The sequence below is a fragment of the Hylobates moloch genome, unplaced genomic scaffold (assembly GCF_009828535.3).
Source record: "Hylobates moloch isolate HMO894 unplaced genomic scaffold, HMol_V3 SCAFFOLD_15, whole genome shotgun sequence".
Taxonomy (NCBI): Eukaryota; Metazoa; Chordata; class Mammalia; order Primates; family Hylobatidae; genus Hylobates; species Hylobates moloch.
Genome location: NW_026652290.1, coordinates 10,120,300 through 10,148,211, shown reverse-complemented (window position 1 = coordinate 10,148,211; position 27,912 = coordinate 10,120,300). Strand labels below are relative to the sequence as shown.

Here is a 27,912-nt window from a genome sequence, read left to right as displayed (position 1 = left end):
TGGAATCTGTAGGGTGAGCAGCCGACACTCCATGCCTCGAATGCTGATAATGTAAGCCTTCTTGGTGCCCGTTCCCCTCCTGGACTCCCTATCCCATATACTTTTTGCTTTTCGTATACTTTTTGCTTTCTTTCCTCTCTCACTTCCAAGGTGCTGTGGTTTAAATGTGTCTTCTCCAAAATTCAGGTGTTTCCAATGTGATAGTATCAAGTGGTGGGGCCTTTAAGAGGTGATTAGACTATGAGGGCTCCTTCCTCATTAATTATATTAAGGCTTTTGGCCGGGCACGGTGGCTCGCGCTTGTAATCCCAGCACTTTGGGAGGCCGAGGCGGGCGGATCACGGGGTCAGGAGATCGAGACCACGGTGAAACCCCGTCTCTACTAAAAATACAAAAAAATTAGCCGGGCGTGATGGCGGGCGCCTGTAGTCCCAGCTACTCGGAGAGGCTGAGGCAGGAGAATGGCGTGAACCCGGGAGGCGGAGCTTGCAGTGAGCCGAGATTGCGCCGCTGCACTCCAGCCTGGGCGACAGAGCGAGACTCCGTCTCAAAAAAAAAAAAAAAATTATATTAAGGCTTTTATAAAAGAGGCTTCACTCAGCATTTTACTGGCTGCCTGGCCCTTTCTCTTTTCATCAAGTTGAGGACAGAGCACTCCTCATCTCTGGAGGATTTGGCCCTCCCCAGACAATCAAACTTCCCGGTGCCTTGATCTTGGATTTCTTAGTCTCCAGAACTATGAGAAAACAAGTTCTGTTCTTTAAAAATTACCTAGTCTTGGTCGGGCATGGTGGCTCACACCTGTAACCCCAGCACTCTGGGATGTGGAAGCGGGTGGATCACCTGAGTCAGGAGTTCGAAACCAGCCTGGCCAATGTGGCGAAACCCCGTCTCTACTAAAAATACAAAAAATTAGCTGGGCACGGTGATGGGTGCCTGTAATCCCAGCTACTCAGGAGGCTGAGGCAAGAAAATCACTTGAACCCAGGAGGCGGATGTTGCAGTGAGCCTAGATCATGCCATTGCACTCCAGCTTGGGTGACAGAGCAAGACTCTGTCTCAAAAAAAAAAAAAAAAAAAAAAAATTACCTAGTCTAGGGTAGTTATTACAGCAGCATGAATGGACTAAGACACAAGGCTTTCTATTAAGCTCTATGTATGCCGCACTATAAGGTAAGAAACAATTACTCACTTCGTCCCTGGTCCCTGGGGGTTTACTCAACATCTTGTTGTAATGGAAATCTGACTAGGGTGGAGCTTCTCCTTCCAACCCTGTGGGTTGGAGGCTGCCCATTCCCCACGTTACACAAAGCACAGGACCTGGTGAGGTCTGCATTCTACAAACCCCTCGTTGCTGCTTTAAAACCACTCTCTATCCTAGTATAAAAGTCCCATTTTTGTTGAGATGTACACCATCTGGCTATGTACTAGTCTGGAGAAACCCAGTTGCTTATCTTCTTTGTCTCAATATGTATAGGTCACTGATTAAAAGCAAAAATCACCCAAATGTGCAGATTGGTGCTTCTACAAATCCCTGCTCTCCAATGCTGCTGCCCCACAAGATTTTTAACATTACTGGCTAGGTCTCTCACCCTCCCCATCTCACCCTTCACTCATCCCCTTCATTCTCATTATTTCAAGTGTTTACCAGATTGGTCAACCTCCCTCCCTTCATTTTGAGTGGATGAGTTCATGCTCTACTGCTAAGGCTGACACAGGGCCCTGGGGTCTAGCAAGAGCCTGATGAGCTCAGAAATCAGGAGCTGCCTGAGTCTGAACTTGGGTCTGAACTTCTTGGCTGTGCCACTGTGGGGATTTTTTCCCCTTCTCTGTGTTTCAGCTTCCTTCTGTAAAGTGGGAGTGATAACATTTATTTTATACTGCTTTTATGAGAATCAAATGAGTTAATGCATGGGAAAATAAAAACAGTCTAGCATGTAATACAAACTCAAGAAATGTTGTTTATCTCTATCAGTACTTCCAAGACTCCTTTTCTCCCAGGAGTGTGGCCTTCCAAACACAGAACCCTCAAGATGGAGGACAGAGATGGGCCATATTTGAAACAAGGAAGCTTTATCAATTTCTGCACTTATCACAGGGTCAGGCCACATGATATCTTAAGTCTAGCTCAAAGGAAATTTACATGAATGTTTAGGTAGTTTACAACTTTCCACCCCATTGCCTAATCTCCCAGTTCAGTCTTTTTCTATCATTCTAACAACTCAGATCCTTTAAGTGGAAGGGGCATTTTTAGGAAAACGGAAATGAGTCTACAAATGCATCATATTATTCAAATTCATAATTATTTGCTCTGCAGGGTTTAATTTTGTGGCATAAAGAACCTGTTCGTGAGCTCTGGGAAATCCACCAGGTGGATCTAGGGGATTCGAACTTCTCCATACCAAGAAGATTTCTTTCCCAATGCCCAGAAGATACCAATATTAGACAAATATATCCAATTCAGAAGAGATGATGTGAATAAGCAAATAAGACCTCATAAAGGCTTTATTCTAAAGGGCAGAGGGCTGTACTCCAAGGCAGGTGTGAGCTGTCTACTGCATGAGCTTCACCTCTAGATTTGGGTACCTCGTCTAGCTCACCTTCATCCCAAGTACATTTGCATTGTACATAAATCTACCTACCATTGGTACACTCAAAAATCAGGCATCCTCTTCTATACACCTAAATGTCCTTTACACTGAAGTGCAGTAAGTTCCACACAGTCCAGCCTGGCTTCAGGGAAGACCAAAGTGACTCAGACTAAGGTGCCCATCGTGGCAACAGTGCTGACTCTGCCACATAAACAAGCTGATGTTCCCACTAGCTGCCTGCACAGGACATTTTAGGATGTAACACCTGGGAAAAGACAAAAGCTGGCTCTCCCAAGAGGAACATCCAGGGCGGGGCAAAGCATCTGATACTGTGAAGGGTGTCACTAATCTCTTCATGATAAGGAATAAGAAAAAAATAGAATAAGAAAAATTGACTAATAGGAGAGTGTTGTTTTTGAAATCCCTCCTTATCACCTTTCTTTTCATGTGAGCTCAAAGGTTTTGCCATTGCTCTCTGGTTGCAAGCAGTGTAGAGCAACTTTCTCTTTTCCATCTTCTTAGGGCACGTTTGTTGCATCTTCTATTATCTTGCTCACATCCTCTTGTTATGTTATAGTTAACAGTATCAGAAGGTTCCAGGTAACAGTTCTCTTTTCCATCAACAGTAGTTATGAATCCCATCAGTGAGAGAGACTGGCAAGGTCTATTCACTGGGTGCAGAGCCCAGAGATTTATCCCCATTAGGGTGCAGTAAGACAGAGCCAGGAAGCAATGGTCCTAATGGGAGTCTCACCTCCTTTGTGGGTGATTAACTCATCCTGATTTGGGCAGGATTTTTCTAGCTGTGGAGGTGAAACCCTCAGTGTCAGGCATACTGAATGTTTAGTCATCCTATGCCTGGGAACTTTACAGAAGCAACAGCAAACCACTGATTTGAGGGCATTAAACGATATTGCCCTCTCCAGGCATTATCTTTTAATTATGCTGGGTGCGGGTGGAACATTAATGTTCCCCTGGGGGAACTTTTAGACATCAACTGATATTCGATGAAGGTTGAAAATTACACATATAGGAGATCTTCAATCAGCTTGTTCAAGCCAGTGACAAAGGATTCTCTTAGGACATGATAAGATATATTTCTGATAGATTTCTAGCCTGACCTCAATTCTCAGAGGCCTTTGGGAGATGAAGGTATTTATGGTTTAACACTCTCCCTATCCCCAAAACCTTCTCCCCCAAAAGAGAGTTAAACAAGGGAATGAGAAAATCCAATTAGATGAAATATCTAAAAATTATTACAGAGATGTGTCTAACTTTATACTTAGACTATTTCCCAGACAATTCAATGAGAACAATTTCTAGGAGCTCATGTATGTTACACAATATTACCTGGGTCCTCAAGAATCCAGTGCCAATGAACTAAAAATTCAAACTGGGCCGGAGGCGGTGGCTCACGCCTATAATCCCAGCACTTTGGGAGGCCAAGGTGGGTGGATCACAACGTCAGGAGATCAAGACCATCCTGGCTAACAGGGGGAAACCCCATCTCTACTAAAAATACAAAAAAATTAGCTGGGCTTGGTGCCACGCACCTGTAGTCCCAGCTACTCGGAGAGGCTGAGGCAGGAGAATGGCGTGAACCCAGCAGGCAGAGGTTGCAGTGAGCCAAGATCACACCACTGCACTCCAGCCTGGGCGACAGAGCGAGACTCCGTCTCAAAAAAAAAAAAAAAAAAAAAAAAAAAAAAAGTTCAAGCTGGCAAGGCCATTACCCAAGCTTAGCTAGTGCTCAGTGGTGTATACCCTTTATTGTTGGCTGCAACACACCCAGCCAGTCACATTCTCATTGTATACAGATATCTTTCAGTATTTCAGTATATTAAAAAGTAAATCCAGCAACCCTTGGCCAAATCCAAAGATGCTTTTCCAGGAGAAAAAAAATGAAACTAAATAAAGAACAACTAAAACCAAACCAAACAAAAAAATTAAGAGCAGGAAATGCAAAACATTATTCTTTAGCATTTCTCAGTAAGTTTTACTACAGCTTGAGACAATTTTCTTTCTCTAATTTTCAGCCCACCCTCTTAGACAAAAACCCAATAGGAACCAGCATGAGGCTTCAGAAAAGGAAGTTCATTTTGGCATGCCTCCTCCAGAAAGCAGAAGCCCACTGGCATCTGTTTTATCCACTAACTAACCAAGACTAGAGTTTCTCATGAGGGTGTGGGATCAGCACAATAACTGAACACTCCTTGGTCTGGCATTGTCTTCTATGTCCTTATGGCTGCTAGAAGGGACCATGACAAGCCTGTTCCAATTCTGGGCCCCAGCTTTCTCTTGATCTTAGTCACAGACACCCATCCACTTTCACCCAGCCAAGAGAAAGATTGACTGCAAGCTGTGAATAATGAGGCTAGAAAGTTACTAAGGCAAGAGATGAAGACAGGTTATGTCAGATATATAAGGATTTAAATTTAATGTAAAAAAGACTTTAGCTCCCCGTAAGCTATTTAAAATAGCACAGCTGCGAGAGCTCTGGTATTTATTACAAAATTCCATGGGTCTGTGCACCAGAGTAACTTGTAGAGTTTAAAAAAATGTATGGATTCTGTGGCCACAACTCTACAGATTTCAAATCAATAATCTGGTGTTAGGACCCAAGAATCTCTGTCTTTCAAGGCTCCCCGGGTGATTTTTGTCCACAGCTAGGTCTGTGATCTTAACTCTGTAATTCTTTTTACTCCATCAGGTGTGTCTTTGAGAAGATGAGAAGATCGCAGACCTGTGTTCTAAACTGGCATGGTTCTAAAGAAAAGGTGAGACCCCTGAGGTCTTCAGTTTTCAGATAAAAGATCAGTTGAAGACTGGCTACTATCCATATTCTTTTTAACTTCTCCTCAGTGTAGCTCTTTATTCATCTAATGAGCTCTTTAATGAGCTTGTCTCCTACCAGACAAGCCCCTGAATCCGACACTCATAGCCTGCCTCATCCGCCACAGTGATTTATCATTCAGGAGACCATATCATTGATATTCCAAAGTGAGGCACTTTTGAAAGGGAAAGGGACAACTATTAATAATCACACCAGGCAACGTACATGAACCAGGACTGTCTGGGGCAAATTAGGATGTGTTGATCCCATTATAAGTGTCAATCACCTCAGGGCAGCCCCTTATTTCTTGAATCTATTGGTTGGTGACAAAATCTGTCTGAAACTTTCTCCACCCCCGTTCACTACTAAAGCTTTGGACATTCTGGTATTTGACTAAAAATTTGTGACCTTATATCTAACTCTATTCTTTTTTTAAATCCTCTTTATTACAACAGTTGACTCATACTAAAAAATACGCAGAATTACATTACAAAGAAAACTCAACCCTATTAGGTGTCTAACAGATATAGACAGGACACCTTGTATCCCTTCCTTCTTTCCTATCCCTTCTTCTCTCATCAGAGAACCAATCATCATCCTGAATTATTGCTGAATTTATCATTCTTTTGCATGTTTTTACTTTACCACATATGCACACATCCATAAACAATGTCTGGCATTATTATTCCTGTTTTAAAACTGCATGTGTCATTCTGCAATTTGCCTTTTCTCAGTAACATTATGTTTTTAGATGTTTATCTGTACTAACACATGTCACTCTGATTCACTCAGTTTAAAAAGTCCTTTCTAATAGACCAGAAAGTATTCATTCTCCCTTTCATGCACGTTTATGTTTATCTATTTTTTTTCTGTTACAAACGGTGCTGCTACGAAAAATTCTTCTATATGTCTTCTTTTGGAACATGCATGAGAATTTATCTAGGGTATATTTCCGGAAGTTGAATTTGAGGCTGTAGGTTTGTGCCTCTTCAACTTTAATAAGTATTGCTAAATTTCTGTCTGAAATGGTTATACCAGCTTACACTCTCAGCATCTGCATAGAAGGGTTCTGTTATCTCCCAATCTTCGACAACACATGATATTATCAGCTATTTTAATCTAGTCACAATCTGGTATATGACTTGATATCTTGTTATTTGAAATCAAATTTCCCTGATATTAATGATATTAAACATCTTTCCCTGTATTTATTGGCTTTTTAGCTGTAAGTTCCTCTTCTATGAGTTACCCATTCCTATTGTTTTCCTTTTCCCCCTACTGGGTATTTTTGTTTGTTTCTACTGATTTGTGGTAATTCTTTACAAATTCTAGCTACAATCTTTTATTGGTTATATACTTTCTAAATCTCCTGCTTCATGGCTTGAATTTTAATTACATTTGTGATGCTTCTTGTTTAACATAAATACGTTTTTATTTTAGAGGAGTCAGATTTATCAGTCCTTCCCCTTACAATTCATGCTTTCTGTGTCTTATTTAAGAATCTTACCTTATTCTGAAACCAAAAAGATATTTTCTTCTGAAAGTATTCTTCATACTTTATTTATCCTATAATTCCTTTTTTTTTTTTTTTTTTTTTTTTTTGAGACAGAGTCTCGCTCTGTCGCCCAGGCTGGAGTGCGGTGGCGCGATCTCGGCTCACAGCAAGCTCCACCTCCCAGGTTCACGCCATTCTCCTGCCTCAGCCTCTCCGAGTAGCTGGGACTACAGGCGCCCGCCACCACGCCCGGCTAATTTTTTGTATTTTTAGTAGAGACGGGGTTTTACCGTGGTCTCGATCTCCTGACCTCATGATCCACCCGCCTCGGCCTCCCAAAGTGCTGGGATTACAAGCGTGAGCCACCGTGCCCGGCCCTATAATTCCTTTTTATTGATGAAGTGAATTAGGGATCTATGTTCATTTCTTATTTAGAGATAACCAGTTGCCCCAGTATCATGTATTGAGTAGTCCATCATCTCTTACATGATTATTTTATTCCATTGACCTATTTGTCTATCCCTGCACCATTACTACAATCTTAATTAACATAGCTTTATGATGAGTTTTGAGATCTGGTAGATAAATCTCCTTTTTTCTTCTTCAGAATTGTCTCAGTCATTCGTGGTCCTGGCCTTTTTTCTTATGTAGTACACTGACAGGAAACAGGAGTGAAGGTGCCTCTACCAGTTCCTCCACATTGTGGAATTTCCTCATGTATTGTTTGTGATCGATGACCACTGACACACAGTGAAGGAGCCAATGTCAACTTATGTGAGAAGTATTTATAAAACTTCATTTTCTTCTTGCATTTTATTGACTAATAATTATATAGAAAGCAGTTCTACTATTTTCGTCCCATACTTCAGTGGCTATATCTATACTTCCCCAGAGTGCAAACCACATTTTGAAGACCTCTTGCCTAAATCAATGAGCTGCTTTAAAAATAATAGATTCCTCACCTAACCACATGACTGAATCAGAATTTCTGGAGGTGGAGCTTAAAAATTTTTATTTCTAACAAGCACCCGGGATAATTCTGTTGTATTTCCACGGTTAGGAACCACAGAAATGATTTGACTTTCCAAAATAGTTATCCTGAGAGTAGCATTAGATTTTCTGGCCTGTAGGTGGCGCTCAGGCTTCTTCCTCCCCATCTGTCACCTCCTCCTTCCTGATTTCCGTGAAGGACAAAGGTAGGCGCACCATGGCCCCAGAGCCAAATCATGCCTGCCTGTCTTTGTACAGCCCATGAGCTGAGAATAGTTTTGTAACAGATCCAAATTTTCGTAACATATCAAAAACCAACTTAAATGGTTGAAACAAATCAAAAGAAGAAGAATATTTTCTAATACATGAAAATTATATGAAACTCAAATTTCAATGTTCATAAATAAAGTTTTCTTGGGATATAGTCATGCCTACCCATTTATGTATTAGCTGTACATGCTTTAGCACTACAATGACAGAGCTGAGTGATTGCCATAGAGCCTGAATGGTCTGCAAAGCTTACTGGACCTTTGCAGAAATAGTTTGCCAACCCTTGGTCTAGGGTGGTCCGCAAGAATGTTATTGGCCTGTGGAGCAAGAGATGGTGCTTGCACGGAGGCCCTGAGTCTGAGCAGTGAGTTCACTCCTGTGGCTCTCCAGAACCTTCTTCTCAGGTTCTCCAACAAAGCTCTTGCGGCTTTGAGGACCTGGCTTCAGAGCTACTTTAAAACTTTCACAGGACCTAGCCTCTCCTACTTTACTACACCAAACTTTACTAAAATGTACTACATTGCTAATAAATGTAATTTATATGTAACTGTAAGAGTCGAGTTGGAGGACAGTTTTCTGGTTGACAGAATGCTACATTTTGTAGACATTTAGATGAAAGATGCACTTATTTAGAGAAATGTCACAATTCTGGATCTCTCCTGGCTTAGCGATCCAGAATCAAGGACTCAGGAAGTAGACACTTGAGTTCCAATCTTGACCCTATCATTTACTAGGAAAATAACTAACTATTTTGTGACTCAGTTTCTCCAACTGTAACATGAAGATGGAAATAACAGTACCACAGGGATGCTAAAGAGCGAATGAGTCAGTATGAGAGAAGCTCTCAGAATAGAGCCTAGGGCATAGCAAGTACCATATAGGCATTTGGCAATATTACTACTTTTATGTGTAGTTTTCATTTCATGTGTTAGACCCTATCCAATTTTTGGTTTAGTTCTGAAACACTTTCTTTAAATAAGACTATGAAAAGTCCATTTGTGCTACTGTGTGGTGGCACCTAGTGGATTGGACAAGCTCTGCCCCATGTTCAGGGAGCAGTGATTTCCCTGCTATTTTGAAGGTGTGTTTTCCGTGGGCTTATTCTTTGTTTGGCTCACCTTTATTCGTCATCAGAGAAGCATGGCACCTAATGGTTGAATTAGAGTTTTATCTTTTGGGGGAAAGAACTAGGAAAGCCACTGCCTTGTTTTGTTCTAAACTTTGATTTGGAACTCCCTGAAGTCAGGCTAATTATCAGGAGACCATGTCAAAGAAGTCACATGACTGGAGCAGAAAAGAGCCTGTGTTTGCTTGGCCTGTTCTTCATATTGAACGTGGGGTTCTGTAGGTTGTGTAGGTTCAGAATCCTGGGTTCTAGTTGAGATGTTATCAGTCAAAATGTTTATTCACTGGATCACTTGTTATCACTCAAAATGTTTATTCACAGTATGTATTCTATAGCAAAATAATGTGATCAACCACCTCCATCTTTGAAGGTAGAAATCTTCTATATCTCACTAGCTTAACTGCTCAGGATGGAGACCCCGAGTTTTTCACTAGACTTCCCATGCTCAGAATGGGCCATATATTAGTATCTTTCTATAATCCAGGCAGTCTGGACCAAAGAGAATTTCGTAATGATCTCCAAGAGTTTAATAACTATGATCTATTTTCCTTTTCTGTTTGTTATCTTAGTTAGATTTCAAGTCACCAGTAACCCTTCTTGGAGTGGGTCAACTGCTCTTCTGTTCCTGTCAGCTGTTTCAATCACTTACAGATCTATCTCTTCCCTGTAGGCTTTTAAGATTATAACCCTTTATGTCAGGATAAAGTCTAGACTCAGCGTACAATCTATTCAATGTGTACCCAGCTCACCTCTCCATTAGTTTCTTCTGCATCCCATTATCATGCCAATAATCCTTGGCATGATTTTATTTCAAACATTTTTCAAGTTTTTGAAATCTTTTTTTTTCCTGCACATTTGAACATGACTGTGTATTAAATGTTATTTTTGTAAGCAGGTGAGAGACCTCCCTCTACTGGGCAGATACATAACTGCTGCCCATACTTGGAACGAAGAAAACTAGTTTTTACATTCTATATTGAAAAAAGGTAATTTACGTCTTCATATTTTAAAGTGGCTTCGTAATACATCTTATCTTGCCCTAGAATGAGTTGTCACCAAGTCTCTGCCTCTTCTATGTTTTCCTGTATCTTTTGACAAGGCAGTAGGTTGGGTAAGTGTTGCCATGACACACCATGTTGATGACCAACACAACACCAGGCCCTTGTCAGCTTTTTCATTGCAGTGATGTGAAAAACTGATGCAAAGCCAGCAGGCAAGGTTATAGTGCCCTTAAATTGGTTACCTAATGGAGAAGTTTATTCTAAAGCAAATTCAATGGTAGATTCAGGCTATTCATGGGTTCCTCACAGATAGGTGCTAATTTCTGTGGCTTCCTAATGCAGTGTTGCCATTCTAATGCCTTGTCTGAGGAGAAAGTTCATAGCCTTTCTACCTTTCTATAGCTTGCTCTCCTTTTCTGTGTTTTTAAATCCATAAATCAGGTGTTGGCCATGCAGGGGAAATGAATGTTCATGGGTTGAAAGATAGGAAAAAGCAGGGTATATTATGACCATTTTCTATTCAGAGTAACTAGAATAATGGGATGCAGTAGAAACTATGCTGGAGAGGTGAGCTGGGTACACACTGACTAAGTTTTATGCTAGGTCTAGACTTTATTCTGACATAAAGGGTCAAAATCTTCAAAGCCTCCAGGGAACAGGTAGATCTGTAAGTAGGAAGCTGCTGGGAACAGAAGAGAAGTTGACCCATTCAAAGGAGGCAACCACAATTTTAATTAAAATATTTGAATTGGAGGAAGGGTGAAGCAGAGAGATCAATTAGGAGCTTGTTGCAGGATTCCAGAGACAGTTGACAGTGGCTGGAAATAGGATAGTGGCAGTGGGGCTAAATAGAGCTACATAGACCTGAAGGGTTCTTAATAGATAAGAATCCACATCCCCCCTTGCTTACACACACCCCTCAGGAATTGATTAGATGCTGCAGTGGCAATGGTGGGTGAAGAGGAAATCAGGGATGAAGCTTACATGTGGGTGACATTGGGCTCCTAGAGATAAGGAATGCATAAGGAGATGCAGGTTGGGGGTGGGGAGATCCAATATGCAGTCTATCTTAAATTAGAAGAGCAATCTGTCCTAGAGATACAGATTTTGGAGACATCAATATTTTGATGATAATTGATGCTATATGAGTGGATGGACAAAGTATGTGAGCAGTTGCTCTCTCATCTGTAGATTACCTGTCAAGGTGGACAGGTAATCCAAATGCTGGCTAAGGTGAATGACATAAAGTGCACACCTTTGTGTAAAATAATAAAACATTTTTTAAAAATATAAATATATTCACATGACAATCTTTAATATAAAAATATGGCTTTTACAACTTAGGTCCTATGACTGGAGTTCTACCTGGTCTTTATTGCTTAGGTCATACTTAGAATACATTATCTGTGATTTCCGGTTTTCATCTCTATAAAGTAGAATGAGAACCAAAAGTTGTTTGCAAAAAAATCTGAATATATATTCCATCTAGATGTTTACTTTTCCTTTTGGTCATTTATAGCTGTCTCACTCAACCTAATTCATTTTTTAAAAGTAATTTGTCTTTGTTAAGTCTTTCTAAAGCATTTGACTCTTTTTGCAATCGCATTGTTCAGATTGTGGAATATTTAAGTACAGTGCATATAAAATAACAGTAGAGTTGAATGAAGAACAAATATTCTCAGTAATTAAGTACACAACTCAACGGGGGGTGCCAAGGGCCAGGGTGTTCTATAGAGCAAACAAAAAGCTGCAGCACAGGTGAGGATTCTTACAGAGAGGATCAGAATATTGGCTTACCTGCTGATTAGCTGAGGCTGTTTACGAGAACTTCTACTACAAAGTAAATTTTATGTATATACATGTAATGATATTTCCTTTTAAATCCTAAATTCTGCTTTGTAAAATCAAGCTTTAAAATAAAACAAGCTTAACCTCTCAGTTTATCAGAATTTCTGTTCCTGTCTTTTTGCTTATTCCAGGGTCAGTAAGGCATGTATAAGCCTATTTTCTCATTTTTGAAATAAAAAATAGAATTCTATTAAAACGGGACTCAATGTTACACCAAGCCTTTGTGACTGAGAGCAAATCTCATAGTTAAAGGGACCTTTGCCTTTCTCACTGTTTCTAAAATGTTTCTGCACTTATCCCAAACTGAACCTCACACACAGATGGTAATTAGATTGCTAAGTTTTTTAGTCATCCCCTGGAGCATGGCACCATCGGCCTTTCAGCAGTTTTCCTTCAGCCTGTGGGCCGCTCATCAGCAGTGGCTTCCCCTCTATCTCACTTTGGCTGCCTCCAAGTATTTCAGATGAGACGAACTCATTTCCCAGTCTTCTGAAAATCCTCCAGAATTCCTTCATTTCTTCTATATAAACCAGAAGAGAGAAAAAAAAAAAAAGATATGTGGGACATTTCTATGTTGACAAAACAAAATTTTTATTCCAGTGACAGGCCTCCTTGCTGATCTGTTTTGCTTTCTTGATAGAGGAAACAACTTCCCTCTTGAATTCAATATTTCTCATCCCCACCTCACTCCTTGTTCCTCCGTTTTCGTTCTTGTTCCTTGACCCCATCACTTCACCATGCACTTGTGATCCCAAACCATAAATATGAGCTGCATCCTGATCTCTTCTTTCAACCTCATGCCCAGTTAGTTACCATGTATTATCATTTTTCCCTTCTAAATTTATCTTCTCAACTTTGCCCTCATTGCTATTCAATTCTCTCACTCCATCCTGTTGTTCATCCCCTTCAGGACAAAGTCTTAGCTTGTTGCCTTGCTCCTGGTTACCTCTTCGGCCCCCTCTGCACAGTATGAGACTCCTTTGAGTTTTCCCAAATCCACTGTACAGTCTAATGCCCTTGCATCATGTGTGTCCCTCACTCTAGACAGCTCTTCCTTGCTTAGAAGCATGCCAAACAACTTCCCATCCCTTGAAACCCATGTGCTACTTTCTCCAAGCAGTGCCCTGTGCCACTGCTGCCCTTCACTCTTTCCCCAGTGCCATTTCTGAATATTGATCTGCCTCCAGTGTAGAGATATTTATTAGAAAGTCTGCTTCCCTTATGTGACTGTATCTCCTTACCACTATTCTGTTTCACTCACCTTGCTTTCCTGGCACTGAAGGAAATAAAACCGTATTAATAGTTGTTGTATAAATTAATAAACATGAAGATATTCAAACATGTGAATGAATTAATAAATATATGATAGTATAGCTCTCTCTTTTTCTTGTATTAATGGGGGGAAGCAAAGTCCTGAATAAATGAGGTATTTATGACATTTAGCCCTAGTGGAATCAGGGATTAGATAAATATAATAAATTTCCATGAGGAATAAAATAAGCTCGTTGGATATCCCAGATATTTGTCATTTCTGGGGAAAAATGCTTAGCATTACTGATCATTGAGGAAATTCAAATTAAAACCACAACGAGTTATCACTTCATGCCTGTTATAATAGCTATTGTCAAAAAGATGAAAGATAAGTGTTGGTGAGGATAGAGAGAAAAGAGAACTCTTACACATTATTGATGGGAATGTAAACTAATACAACTATTATGAAAAAGGTATTGAAGTTTCCTCTAAAAACTAAAAATAGAACTACCATATGAACCCGCAATCCCACTTCTTTGTATATATCTAAGGGAACTCAAATCAATATATTAAAGGGATATCTGCACTCTCATATTCATTGCAGCACTATTCGCAATAGCTTAGAGAAGGAAACAATCTAAGTGTCCATCAGTAGATGAATGGATTAAGAAAATGTCATGTCTATACACAGCGGAATACTATTCAGCCCTAAAAAAGGAAGGGACATCCTGTCATTTGTAACAACATGGATGAATTTGGAGGACACTATGCTAAGTGAAATATAAGCCAGGTACAGAAGGACAAATACCACATGATCTCACTTAAATGTGGAACCTGAAAGAGTTGAAGTCTTAGAAGTTGAGATTACAACAGTGGTTATCAGAGGCTGCGGGGTGGGTGCTGGTGAATAGGGAAGGAATGGGAGTTGTTGATCAAAGCATGCACCGTTTCAGATAGGAGGAATAGGTTTTGAGACCTATTGCATAGCAGAGTGACTGTAATCCATAATAATGTATATTTCAAAATAACTAAGACTAAATTTGAAATATCTCACCATAAAAATGATAGGTAAGCGAGGTGATGGATATGTTAATGAGCTTGATTTAATCATTCCACATTGTATACATATATCGAAACACTATATTATACCCTATAAATGCATACAATTATGATTGGTCAATCAAAAATAATATTAATAATTTTAAAAAACAAAAAAAGGAAGAAACACTGGTTTCCAGCTATGCAACACCTCCTTTATCCCCACCCCTACCATGGAATGAAACTTCACCAGCAGACTAGTAACATGGGACTTCTCCTGGCATGCTTTGTGTAAACTATCCCATAAAGTCAGCTAAACTGTGTATAACAATAAATATCACTTAAAATTCCTTTGATTTAATGAGCACTCTGTGTTATGTGGCAACCGTAGGGAGAGAGACTGCTTGGCAAGTGTTAAACCTTAGTGGGTCAGGAGTTTGGAATGTATGTTTTAGTATGCATGTGGTAAAATCTATAAATGCTGAGGTGGCATTATCTGTAAAGTCCACTCACTGTTATGCTTGTAAAGAGGAAAGCTACCCTCCAGCTCTAGAATAACTAATGCAAAATTGAACTGAAGCAGGACGAGCCACAGACAAAACTCCTCAGACACCGAGTTAAAGAAAGAAAGGGTTTATTTGGCCAGGGGCATCGGCAAGACTCCTGTCTCAAGAGCCGAGCTCCCCGAGTGAGCAATTCCTGTCCCTTTTAAGGGCTCACAGCTCTAAGGGGGTGTGCGTGAGAGGGTCGTGATCGATTGAGCAAGCAGAGGGTACATGACTGGGGGCTGCATGCACCGGTAATTAGATCGGAACAAAACAGGATAGGGATTTTCACAGTGCTTTTCTATACAATGTCTGTAGTCTATAGATAACATAACCGATTAGGTCAGGGGTTGATCTTTAACTACCAGGCCCAGGGTGTGGTGACGGGCTGTCTGCTTGTGGATTTCATTTTTGCCTTTTAGTTTTTACTTTTTCTTTATTTGGAGGCAGAAATTGGGCATAAGACAATATGAGGGGTGGCCTCCTCCCTTAGAACCAGTGATTACTTACTACATTCGTTAGGATTCTGGATTGCTAATGAACCAGCCTGGCTAAACTAGCTTTTAGCACAAAGGAAAGTTATTATAAGAGTGTAAGATTGTGTCATGGAACCCAAGAATGAAACTATAACTGCCCTGGAACAGCTGGATCCAGCAGACTTGGGATCATCTTTCATATTTTCTTGCTTCTCAACAGTTTTAATCTTCTCTATCTTCTATCTTCTGTAAATCAGCCATCTCTGCTTTCTCTTTAGAGGTATGTTTTAAAATATAATTTTAAACCATTTTAAAATTATTATACAATAAAATTGACTTTTTTCTCTGAAAAAAAGTTTGTGAATTTTAATACACGTATAGATTTGTGTAACTACCACTATGATAAGGATACTGAGCAGTTTCAGAGCTAATAAAACTGCCTCCTGCTATCCCATGATAATAACACTGTTACGCCACTCATAACCTCTAGCACCCACTAATATTCCTTCTGTCACTAAAGTTTTTCTTTTTGAGAATGTAAGCTGTGCACTGTAACCTTTTGAGAGTGGCTTCTCTCCTTTAGCATAGTGTCTTTGAAATTAATGTAATTTGATATATGTATCAATAGTGTCTTCCTTTTTACAGCTGTGTGGTTTTCCATTGTGTGGACATACCAGGGTTTGTTAATCCATTCACCTACTGAAAGAGGGGGTAGAATCTTAATGTTTACCTTTCTCATTGCCAGAAAAAGGTTAAATGATGTTCTTAGTTTCAAATCCAGAAACCTTGGTGAGGCACTCAGAGGCTCAACATGTATTAGATCACCACCCCTGGAGAAATAATTCCCTGGATGTGGGGATGAGGTGTTAGAATTGGTCCACCATGAGTCTATGCCCAACCCAGGTGCACCATCTGACCAGGAGTACATATGAGACTAGGGCAGCTGCTAACTGAAACCCTAAGAATGAAGAGGGAGAAGAGTTTGAGATGGAAAAATAATGTGTTTCTTACCTACTCTCCCACGAACCTGCTCCTCATCAGACCTCTTCCCAAACCGACTAGTCTAACAGGTATGGTTTCCCCACCTGAATTCATAAATTCTTAAAGCTGTGCTGCAAACTGGATTTTGTAGGAGCAATTACATCCCTTGATTGTCTAGTGGTAACAGGCAAGGGGAAGTGATTGCCTGTGGGAAAGGTGGCCAGTCCATTTGCCTTTGCTGAACTGGCCCTGCTCCCTCAGACTTGCTTAGGTATACTTAGCAATGACTTGGATTCAAACAGAAAATCAAAGAGGTAGTTCAAGCTTAACCTGGGGTAGACATTTTGCTTGTAAGTCATGTTCTCATCTCTCATTTGTCTTTTCTTTCCTTGAAAGAGAAAAGGCTTCTTTTTCTTGCTTTCCACCTTTTTGTTTGTTTTTCCATCTAAGGTATCTTTGTAATCAGTGCTGTCTTGCCTTCACTGTGCATTCCTTCTAACCAGTGCACAATAATGGCTGTGATTGACTAAGGATAGAAGCCAGGCTTCCACTCAGCTTTATCTGTCACCCGTGTATTACATGCATCAAACAGAGCTGCCTCTGCTGAAATCCATAAAGCTAACAGAAGAGAAAAGAAAAAGCAAAACAATTGTTGATCTCACCCTTGGAGGTGCCTTGGCCTTTGTTCCTGGGGAAATGGGAAATGAGGGAAGAGCACAGCCTCAGGCATGAGTGGAGCAGGTGGGACTCAGAGCCTCCTAGCTCTTTCCCAGCCAGTGCTCCAGTGATGTCTACCATATACAGGGCATCCACTGAGATTTTCTTTGAAGAAAGAATTCCAATGCTGAAAAAAAAAAAAGTCCTGCACCACTGCCCTAGTTAAACATAAAGAGGAAAATCCTACCCCCAATACATGCCAGTGGCTAGTCTTACTCCTGTTTCATCCGCTTTGTTTTTATTTTGAGAACTTGACTTATTTGAAAGCTATTTATCCAGGATATGCCTTATATATAATCAAGTTATCTCTTTTTAGTGTGTTCAGGAAGATTTTTTTTTAATTTTTAAGTTTTTTTTAATTTAAGTAATTGATATTCCTTGTAGAAAAATTATAAAATGCATAAAAAAGAGGTAACTAAAAATCAACCTACAATTTCCCCACCAGAGACAAATATTTTTAATGCAACACTGTATCCTATTATTGTCCCTACAGTATATATATATATATATAGAACATTTATCCACTCTATTCTGTTCCCAATTCTCCTACCTTAGTACAAGTCTCTAAACTGGTCTCCCTTTTCCACTCTTGTTCCCTGGCAGCCTATTTGCCTTCCAGTAACTAGATTAATCTGTGAAAAATAGAAGTTCACTTAATCACTCCCCTGGTTAGAACCTCTCAATGGCTCCAATAGACAAGTAAAACACCCTTTCTGTCAGTCACAGGGGCTGCGTGCTCTGGCCCTGGGAACTTCTTTTGCCGTATCTTTATGGTCTAGGTCCTCTCTGAGGCTGTTGCAGCCCCCAGTGGTTCTTTCTGCACAACGCATCTGAGAAATTTCCTCCAGGCATCTGGCATGTGTTGGTACTCATCCCCGGGTTCCAGTGTTAATACAGATAATTTCCTCTTTGGTTATTTCAGTAAGAATGTGAGAAACTAGAGGTTAGGTACAGAGAAACATGTTGCCCTTTTTCCTCTTTAAGAAAAAGCTCCTTCCCACTCAACAGTCAGCTGTGCTTTCGGTGCAGTTCCAGCTGCATCTCTAAGACATGGTGGTGAAGGTTTAGAATAAACAGATTTGGTCACATCAGGTGCCTGCTAGCCAGGAAGAACTGCATTTAACAGTTGAAGAGCAATATCATCACTTTCATTGGATGCCATTTACTTCAACCACACTGATCACCAACTGTGGTTCTTGTATGATTCCTCCATAGCAAGTCAAATGGCACTGTCAAAGCTGAGACTGGAAACCTGTGATCAATGGGAGGTACATCTCCATCTTACAGCATACAAGGGGGGTAATGCTGGGGCTGAATATGTTATAGAGTCCACTGGTGTCTTCACTACCTTATAAAAGGCTGGGACTCACTTGCAGGATAGACCCCAAGGTATCGTCATCTTCGCCACTTCTGTGGTTGCTGCCATGTTTGTGGTGGCAGTGAGTCATAAGATATATGACCGCTCCTTCAAGATTGGCAGCAGTGCCTCCTGCACCAGCACACTCATGGCCACCCTGGCCAAGGTCACCATGACAACATTGATGTTGTGAAGAGATTAGTGACCACAGTCCATGTTATTACTGCCACACAAAAAGCTTTAGATAGCTCCTATGGAAAATTAGCATGATGGCTGGGGTTCCGCCCGGAATATCATCCCTACATTCACTGGCACTGTCAAGGCTGTGGGAGGGTCATCCCTGAGCTGAACAGAAAGTTCACTGACATGGTCCTCCAAGTACCCACCCAAAATGTGAGATCTGACTTGACCATTGGAGAAAAATGAAAAATATAACAACATCGGCGGGGCGCAGTGGCTCATGCCTATAATCCCAGCACTTTGGGAGGCCGAGGCGGGCGGATCATGAGGTCAGGAGATGGAGACCATCCTGGCTAACATGGTGAAACCCCGTCTCTACTAAAAATACAAAAAATTAGCCGGGTGTGATGGCGGGCGCCTGTGGTCCCAGCTACTCAGGAGGCTGAGGCAGGAGAATGGCGTGAACCTGGGAGGCGGAGCTTGCAGTGAGCCGAGATCGCGCCACTGCACTCCAGCCTGGGTGACAGAGTGAGACTCTATCTCAAAAAAAAAAAAAAAAAAAAGAAAGAAAAAGAAAAGAAAAGAAAGAAGAAAAATATAACAACATCAAAAAAGTGATGAGAAGGCATTAGAGAGCCCTCACAGGGGTATCCCAGGCTGCACTGAAGTTTTATAGTGATATCTGTGCCTCCACCTTTGATGCAGGGTCCTTCATTGTCCTTACAACTACTTGGTCAGACTTATTTTCTGGTCTAATGATAAACTTGGCTATGGCATATGTGAGGTAAACTTCATAGGCCATGTGGCCTTAAGGAGTAAGCACCCTGGACCATCAGCCCCAGCCATAGCACATGAAGAGAAAGGTTCTTGGTATCTGAGGATTCACAGGTGGCTATGGACTGAATTGTGTCTCCTTCCCACCCCAATTTAGATGAAGTCCTAGCTCCCATTGTAATGGTATTTGGATATGTGGCCTTTAGAAAATAATTAGGGTTAAGATGAGGTGATGAGGATGGGGCCTTCATTATGGGATCAGTGCCCTTATACGAAGAGACATCAGAGATCTTGCTCTTTCTCCCCACCATGTAAGAACAAAGTGAGAAGGCGGCCTTCTACAAGCCAAAAGGTGGGCCCTCACCAGACATTGAATCTGCCAGCACCTTGACTTTGGACATCCCAGCCTCCAAAACTGTAAGAAATGTATTTCTGGTGTTTAAGCCACCAGTGTATGGTATTTTGTTATGGCAGGATGAGATGACTAAGATAATGGCCCAGCTTTAATTCTTCAAACACAGAGATTCTCTTATCCTTGACACAATTTCCATGTCAGGTAACTTAAAGAAGCAGAGGAGCTTAGAGAGACCTATGTTGTCATGGATCATCAGTCACATCAGAAAAGCCTATAGTGTGCCTCTCCACACACTCACACAAAAAAGTTGAAGTGAGCTAAAACAACAATGAAAAACAAAACCAAAACAACAATTAAGAAACTCCCTAAACAGAGTACCCTCAAACAGTTCAAGCCAGAAAACAAAGCACAGCAACACCAATAAAAAAGAAAGGAAAGGAGAGAAGAAACCAAGGAAGGAGGGGAGGAAAGAGAATAAAGGAGGGGAGGAGATGAAAAGGGAGGGAAAAGGAGGAGAGGGGAGCAGGAGGTAGGTTGTAGTATAAATTCCCTGACTTAAATCTCTCATTTGGGGGCAAATGAGATTTTCTGAACAAAATGGGTGTCCTTGGGTTGGGGCCTGGTGGGAGACTTTAGGTTAGAGAATTGACAGGAACCAAATATGATAGGAACAAAAGTCAGACCTTAAACTTCTTCCTTTTCTAACTGCTTTTACAAGTTCATGGGTCTAAACTACCTGACAGTACTAAACAAATTCTTTAATAAATAACCTGTCTTGGGGTCAGTCTCCCCTCATACTTCATATGCATAATTTTTGCATGACCATGTAGCAGTTAGAACATTTGTGTAGCAACATATAGCTACAACTAATTTTTACATACATTATTCCATCTAATTCCAATGTTTCTACTCAAATGCAAATTAACCCCATCTCAGGAATCTTGTCTTGGGATTCCAACCCCAACATTTTCAACACTTTGCATTGAAATGCTGGAGCGAGTCATCTTTGAGTTTTACTTTCCCTTCTATGCTGCAAGACCCCATTCTCCTCATCGTGTCCTGTGATCTTTATCTGACAAGCTGCTCATTCAATGTGGGCACAGTGGGTGCTAAATAAGTATTTGTTGAATGAATGAGTGAATGAATACATCTACATTTAAATCAATAGTTTAATGCATCTGTCCTGTTTGTCTGTGGCCTCTTTGTGAATTCTCCCATAGTTTCATTCTCTTTGTCCATATGTTCACTTATCCCACTTGTTTATGTTCAAACTGCAGCAGGCAATGAATTGCCCACCGAACATGCAAAACATTTTCCCTCTTTTGCATTTGCATTTACGCTTTTCTCTCTGCCTGGAATGCCTTTTTTCCTCACACCATTGTCTAACAAATGAACTTCACTCATCCATCATTGCCCAGTCTAAATAATATGTCTACCCTATAAATTTCCCAGAACTTCAGATTCATTGAATCAGAATCTCTGAGATAGAGCCTGGGGATCTTTATTTTCATTTAACAAGGACCTCAGTTCAATCTTCTGCATTTCTTTGGGTGGCTTTGGGAAATTGTTGCTTAGACTACATTGGTTCTTAAATCAAGGAATGCATTTTACTCAGCATTGCATCCTAAGCCTAGCATAGTGTTTGTCTATAAGAGTCATTTAATACATGCTTATTGACCCAAGCTGGACTGATTGTAACTTCCTGCCTGCAGCTCTCAAATTCTTGAATTTAACAGAGGAAAAGGCAGTATATAAAAGAGAAAAAATGCTAATAGTGGAATTTTTACCATCAGTTCAAGAGATATTTGAGGGCTGAGCAAATTTCTTAATGATTGTGTATAAAGCCCTAAATAAGGCTCTTACCTAAAGGAAGAAGTCTCTCTCTCCTAAATTTACTGGAAGCTTACACCCTGACTTTGATTGCAGGTTATATGAACTGGCTAGAAGACTAATATCAATTAGGTCGGTGCACTTAAGTTCCTCCCATCCATTTATGTTGGTTACCAGGATATTGAGTCCCACTAAATGTTAAATTGATCACTGGAGGGAGCAATGGCTATTGCTGCTGGTCAGGTTATAAAAAGCATCACAATCTGAAGGCAAATTATCTCTTGCCACCCTACAGAGAACTTAAACTAAGAGCTTTCAGTAGTTCTTTATCTTTTTTTCTGTTCAAGAGCAACTACGTTTCATAATCAATAGAAAGAATTTATTGCTCTAATAAAATGAAACAATACAAGAGAAAGCTTGAGAGTATTGGCAACTTCTAAGACCTCCTTATCGGAATAGCTCAAAAGCACTTTGAGAATATTAGCTATTAAGACCATAAATATCTGTCAAATCTTTGTATCATGTTAAGTTATTATTCAATTGCTTATCTTGGGAAACATTGACTTGCTGTTGCATCACATGTTGTCAATATGATAAAGTTCTTTAAAGACAGAGTTTTATATATATATATATATATGTCTCATTTTCATTTATATCCATCTTATTGCTTTGCCCAGTGCAGGTGACTGACAAGCACTATACTTGTTAATATAATATCATTTGCTTTTATTTTTATTTTGATGTTTTAATTATAAATGTAATACAAACTTTTTAAAAACCCTCAAATATATATGAATATATCAAGTAAAAGTTAAGGTACATAAAGAAAGAGGGAAAACTAGAATGACCCCTGGGGTGGTGGTTTAAAATGGAAGGTATTGAATTCATGAGGTAGGAACTCATGGCTTTCAAATACATATCTAGAGAGATAGGCATACAAACTAACATAGATGTGTGTACATATGGGTGCATACATACATATATACATGTATGTTATATACATCTATATTATGCATATGTATAATATACATACATATATTTCCCAGTTCTGACCTCTGAGAGGGCCTAGAAACTATGATATCCTAGTAGCAATGAACACACCAAACACATAAGTCTTGATTTCTAAACATTCTTTAATAAAAGTATCAAGGGCTCCTTGGAGAAACAGTTGATTGCAAGGCTGGGGAAGGAGAAAACACAGAATTCCTTTGTAGTACCTTGTGGGCCATAAAATAAAGAAGTGCTTAATAAAGAATTAAGGCACATCAAAAGGGCAGAAACCAGCCTGAAAGAGCTCCCAATGACCATAGTTGAAAAAAAAGAGCCATAAATAAATAATAAGAGCAATGCTGGCTTATTAAACTCACAGAATAAGAAACTATTCATGAATCCTCACTGATATAAATAGTTTAGTAAATTAATAAGTGGGTGAAAAAGGAACAGCTCTTTCTTGATTCCAATTAATAAATGTAGAAGAAGCAATGGGGGAAATATAAAAACTACCACTAAAACACCACAGTAATAATTGTTACAGGCAAGATACACAGATCAGTGTCAAAATCATTGCATGAAAGTATGAAAAACAAGATAATTGCCCAGTCTTAAAGTACATATTTATTATAAAACAAAAAAATAGTGATTTTGTGAGATTGAAACCCTGCAGACACTACCTTAATCAAGTAAGCAGGCTAGCATCACCAGTAATAAGACTATTAACATCATATTTCCCCTGATATGGTGCACTGGGAAGAGCATATCACCTCTGTGGTACTCTTGCCAAATGTTGCATTTCTGGGATTAGATCATGGGGGCAGATTTCCCCCATACTGTTTTCATGATAGTGAGTGAGTTCTCACGAGATCTGATGGTTTAAAAGTGTGTGACACTTCCTCCCTCACTTGCTCTCTCTCTCCTTCCATCAAGTAAGATGTACCTTGCTTCCCTTTCACCTTCTGCCATGATTGTAAGTTTCCTGAGCTCTCCCTAGCCATGCTTAACTGTGAGCCAATTAAATAGCTTTTCTTTATAAATTACCCAGTCTCCGATAGTTCTTTATAGCAGTGTGAAAACGGACTAATACAGTCATGATGAATGATTCTTTTTTATATATTTTTAAATTCACTTTGCCTAAAAGTCTGCTTAAAAATTTTCACCTACATTCTTGAGGAAATATCCCTAAAGGCAAGCTACTTGCCTTTAGATATAAATAGCATTTCCTACTATCAGTCTTTCAGAAATAAAGTATTTTGCCTACCTTATGTAATTTTTTTGTCCTAATTAGTTCAGAACTTTTACAGGAACTAAGAGTTGTTTCTTGAGGGGTCTCCCCAATATTTCAACCTCTATCAAATTCAGAATTATCAAGAATGGTACACTCTGGGTGTGGTCATCTGAAGGGAATTTTGATTCTTTTTGAGAATATCCCTCAAGAATGTAGGTGAAAAATTCACTTTTCTTCTAGTGCATTTTTCTGGTTTTGTATCAGGGTAATGCTGGCCTCATAAAATAAGTAGCAAAATATTTCCTAATCTTCAACTTCCTAGGAAAAAATTATATAGAATTGGTACCATCTCTTCCATAAATGTTTGGTAAGATACCCCAGTGAAGCTAGCTAGGTCATATTTATTTTTTAAAGAAGAGTTTTTTCTTTTATTTTTAATTGATACATAATAACTGTACTTATTTATGAGGCACAGAGTGATATCTTAGTACATGCATACAATGTATAATATATAAGAAGGCTTTTAATTTAACAGAAAAATAGTTTCTTACATTTGTTCACATACTTGACATTTCTGGTGGGTATTTACCAATTCTGAGGTTCTCGACTATTTCCAAATGATCTGAATTTCTATTTTCTATAATTTTCCTTCAACCTGAAGAATTTTCTTGGTTGTTCAGTATAGCTGGCAATAAGTTTTTTTTTATCTTGACTCATATTTATTTTGCCGTCATTGTTGAAGGATATTTTTCTGAATATAGATTTTTGGGTTGACCGTTGTTGTTATTGTTTTTAAAATTTATTTTAGCACTTTCAAGTTGTTCCAGTATCATCTGTCTTCCATAGTTTCTGATGGAAAGTTAGTGCTTTCAAATTATTACTCCCTTGGATGTAATGTGTCACTTGTCTCTGGCTGCTTTCAAATTTTTCTGGTTTTGATTTTTATTAGTTTGACTATGAAGTAGCTAGCGAGGTGTGTTAGTTTTTTTGGCATTTATTCTGCTTGTATTTTACTGAGTTTTTGAATCTGTAAATTTATATCCTTCCCCAAATTGGGGAAAATTTTAACCACTATTTATTCAAATACTTTTTTCTCTCCAAATTTCTCTCTTCTCTTGTAAGAATTCAACTACACATGAGTTGAACCATTTTATATTACTCATTTAAAAATATTTTTCTTCTTTGTTTTCCAAATTAGATCATTTGACTTATTTATTTTCAAGTTCACTGACTCCTTCCTTTGTCATTTCCTTTTGGTTATAAAGCCTACCAGGTGAATTTTTAAGTTTTAGATATAACATTTTTTAGTTCTAGAATTTTCATTTTGGTCTTCCTGTTTTTTTGTTTTTGTTTTTGTTTTTTTTTTTTGAGATGGAGTCTCGCTCTTTCACCCAGGTCAGACTGCAGTGGAGCTATCTCGGCTCAATGCAAGCTCCGCCTCCCGGGTTCACGCCATTCTCCTGCCTCAGCCTCCTCAGTAGCTGGAACTACAGGCGACCGCCACTGCGCCTGGCTAATTTTTTGTATTTTTAGTAGAGACGGGGTTTCACTGTGTTAGCCAGGATGGTCTCGATCTCCTGACCTCGTGATCCGCCCGCCTTGGCCTCCCAAAGTGCTGGGATTACAGGCGTGAGCCAACGCGCCCGGCCGGTTCTCACTTTTATCATTCTTGTTTTGTTTTGTTTTCGAGACAGGGTCTTGCTCTGTCACCCAGACTGAAGCACAGTGGCATGATCTTGGTTCACGGCAACGTCTGCCTCCCAGGTTCAAGCAATTCTCATGCCTCAGCCTCCTGAGTAGCTGGGATTACAGGTGCATGCCACCACACCTGGCTAATTTTTAAATTTTTGGTAAAGACAGGGTTTCGCCATGTTGTCCAGGCTGGTCTCAAACTCATGACCTCAAGAGATCTGCCTGCCTCGGCCTCCCAAAGTGCTGGGATTAACAGGTGTGAGCCACGACAACTGGCGTCTTTTTATCATTTTTATTGATGCAGTCTTCCTTTGATTGTCTTTTATCTTTAGAAGAAGTCACTTTTTATTGACTTCATATGTTGAAGAAGTTTGGATTATATAATGAATACTGTGACTATTATGTTCTTGATTCTATTTCATGTCTCCAAAAATGCTAATTTTCTCTTGTTTTATCAGGTGGTTAACTTGTTTGAATTCATACTGCAAACTTGGTCTCTTGGTAATAGCTCAAATATAAGTCCAGTTCTTTCATTTTTAGCTATTATTCTTGTACTCTGTCTCATGCTTATATGATTCAGGGTTTATTCAGAGATTTGGGCAGATTTTAGATGTAGATTGTGTCCTTCCTACTTTAGCTCTCTCCCTTTTGAGCTTTCTGCCTTCCTCTCATTTTCTACAGACTGTGCTTCTTCAAACTAGAAGGTTTGCTGTTTTCTATCAAACTGTTAGCTTTTCCTTGTGGCCACCTTCAGACTAAAAAGCTGTAAAGATAGAAAACACACAAATTATTTTGAAGATAAGTCAAATTATCTAATTTGTCCTTCTTCCAAATTTTGATTCTCTTCAAGAATATTCCTACTTTTATTCACTCTTCAATGCCTTCAGTATTCAGTAGTTGTTATTTACATTTAGTTGACATCTGAGGAAGTACTGGCCTGGTAGAGGCTTTGTTTTATATACCATAAGCAGAATCTTATATTTCTTACTTTTAAACATCTGTTATTAGGAGTATATGACTTTTTTTTTTTTTTTGACCGAGTTTCGCTCTTGTTGTCCAGGCTGGAGTGCAATGGTGCGATCTCGGCTCACCACAACCTCCGCCTCCCAGGTTCAAGCAATTCTCCTGCCTCAGCCTCCTGAGTAGCTGAGATTACAGGCATGCACCACTACACCTGGCTAATTTTGTATTTTTAGTAGAGACGGGGTTTCTCCATGTTGAGGCTGGTCTCAAACTCCTGACCTCAGGTGATCCGCCCGCCTCAGCCTCCCAAAGTGCTGGGATTATGGCGTGAGCCACCGCACCCAGCCAGGAGTATATGACTTTTTAATTACACCTGGTGTTTCTTACCATATGATAGATCCCTATTAGCACAAAATTCCTGGCTTCTCTTTGCTCATTTTTCATCTTATAGAAGGTGTTGTGATTTTACTGGTAAATGAGTTTGTATGGAAAACTGAGAAGACATAACTTTGTCCATATATTTCCTCTTTTTCCTCTTGCAAGTGAGCCTGTCTACTGAAAGCACACTATCTACTCTATTTCTTTATTCCATATTATGGAGGCAGGCCATGAAGGAGGCTTATCATGGTCCAGGGCTACCTAGGACTCTGGGGATGGGTCTTTCAATGCTGAAATTCAGTATTAGGCAAGCTACTTGCCTTTAGATATAAATAGCATTTCCCAGTATTAGTCTTTCAGAAATAAAGTATTTTGCATACCCTTATTTGATTTTTTTGGTCTTAATTAGTTCAGAACTTTCATGGGGACTAAGAGCTCTATTTCTTGGGGGGGTCTCATCTCCCCAATATTTCAACATCTATCAAATTGAGAATTATCAAGAATGGTACACTCTAGGTTTGGTCATCTGTAGATAATGCCATAAAAACAGCAAGAGTTTAGAATAGAACTTAGGAAAAATATAGACATAGAAGATGGTAAATACTATAGTCTAAATCTGGATCTGAAATCAGTAAATCAGAAATACATCTTATATTCTTATTTGACTGTAGCATATGACACAGCAGAACAATGTTGGGCTGTGAGACTCACATTCATCCCCATATTTAGCTTACATGACAAAAAATGAACAATCCGCCAGAAACTGATGCTAGCCAGCTCCCAGTGATCCCTGCTTCCCTGTATTTATTCCCTTCTTTCTCACGTCATATCGTAATTGCTGCCTGTGAATAATATAAATATAGAGGAAGTATATGATTTCCTTGTATATGGTTTCTGAGATTATTGAGGATTCTGCCTTGTTTTCTCTCTCCAGGATTAATTGTTTGCAAGGGAATCCATCTGCCATGTAATGAGGACACTCAAGCAGCCCTAAGAAGAG

The 27,912-nt window shown here is 39.6% G+C and overlaps 1 long non-coding RNA gene across 1 annotated transcript; it reads left to right on the top strand.

Annotated features, from left to right (window-relative positions):
• On the top strand, window positions 1-27,912 carry LOC131381353 (uncharacterized). The gene is made up of 3 exons (XR_009210035.1): window positions 1-51; window positions 5,302-5,368; window positions 27,847-27,912. It is a non-coding gene; the product is annotated as an uncharacterized LOC131381353 (long non-coding RNA).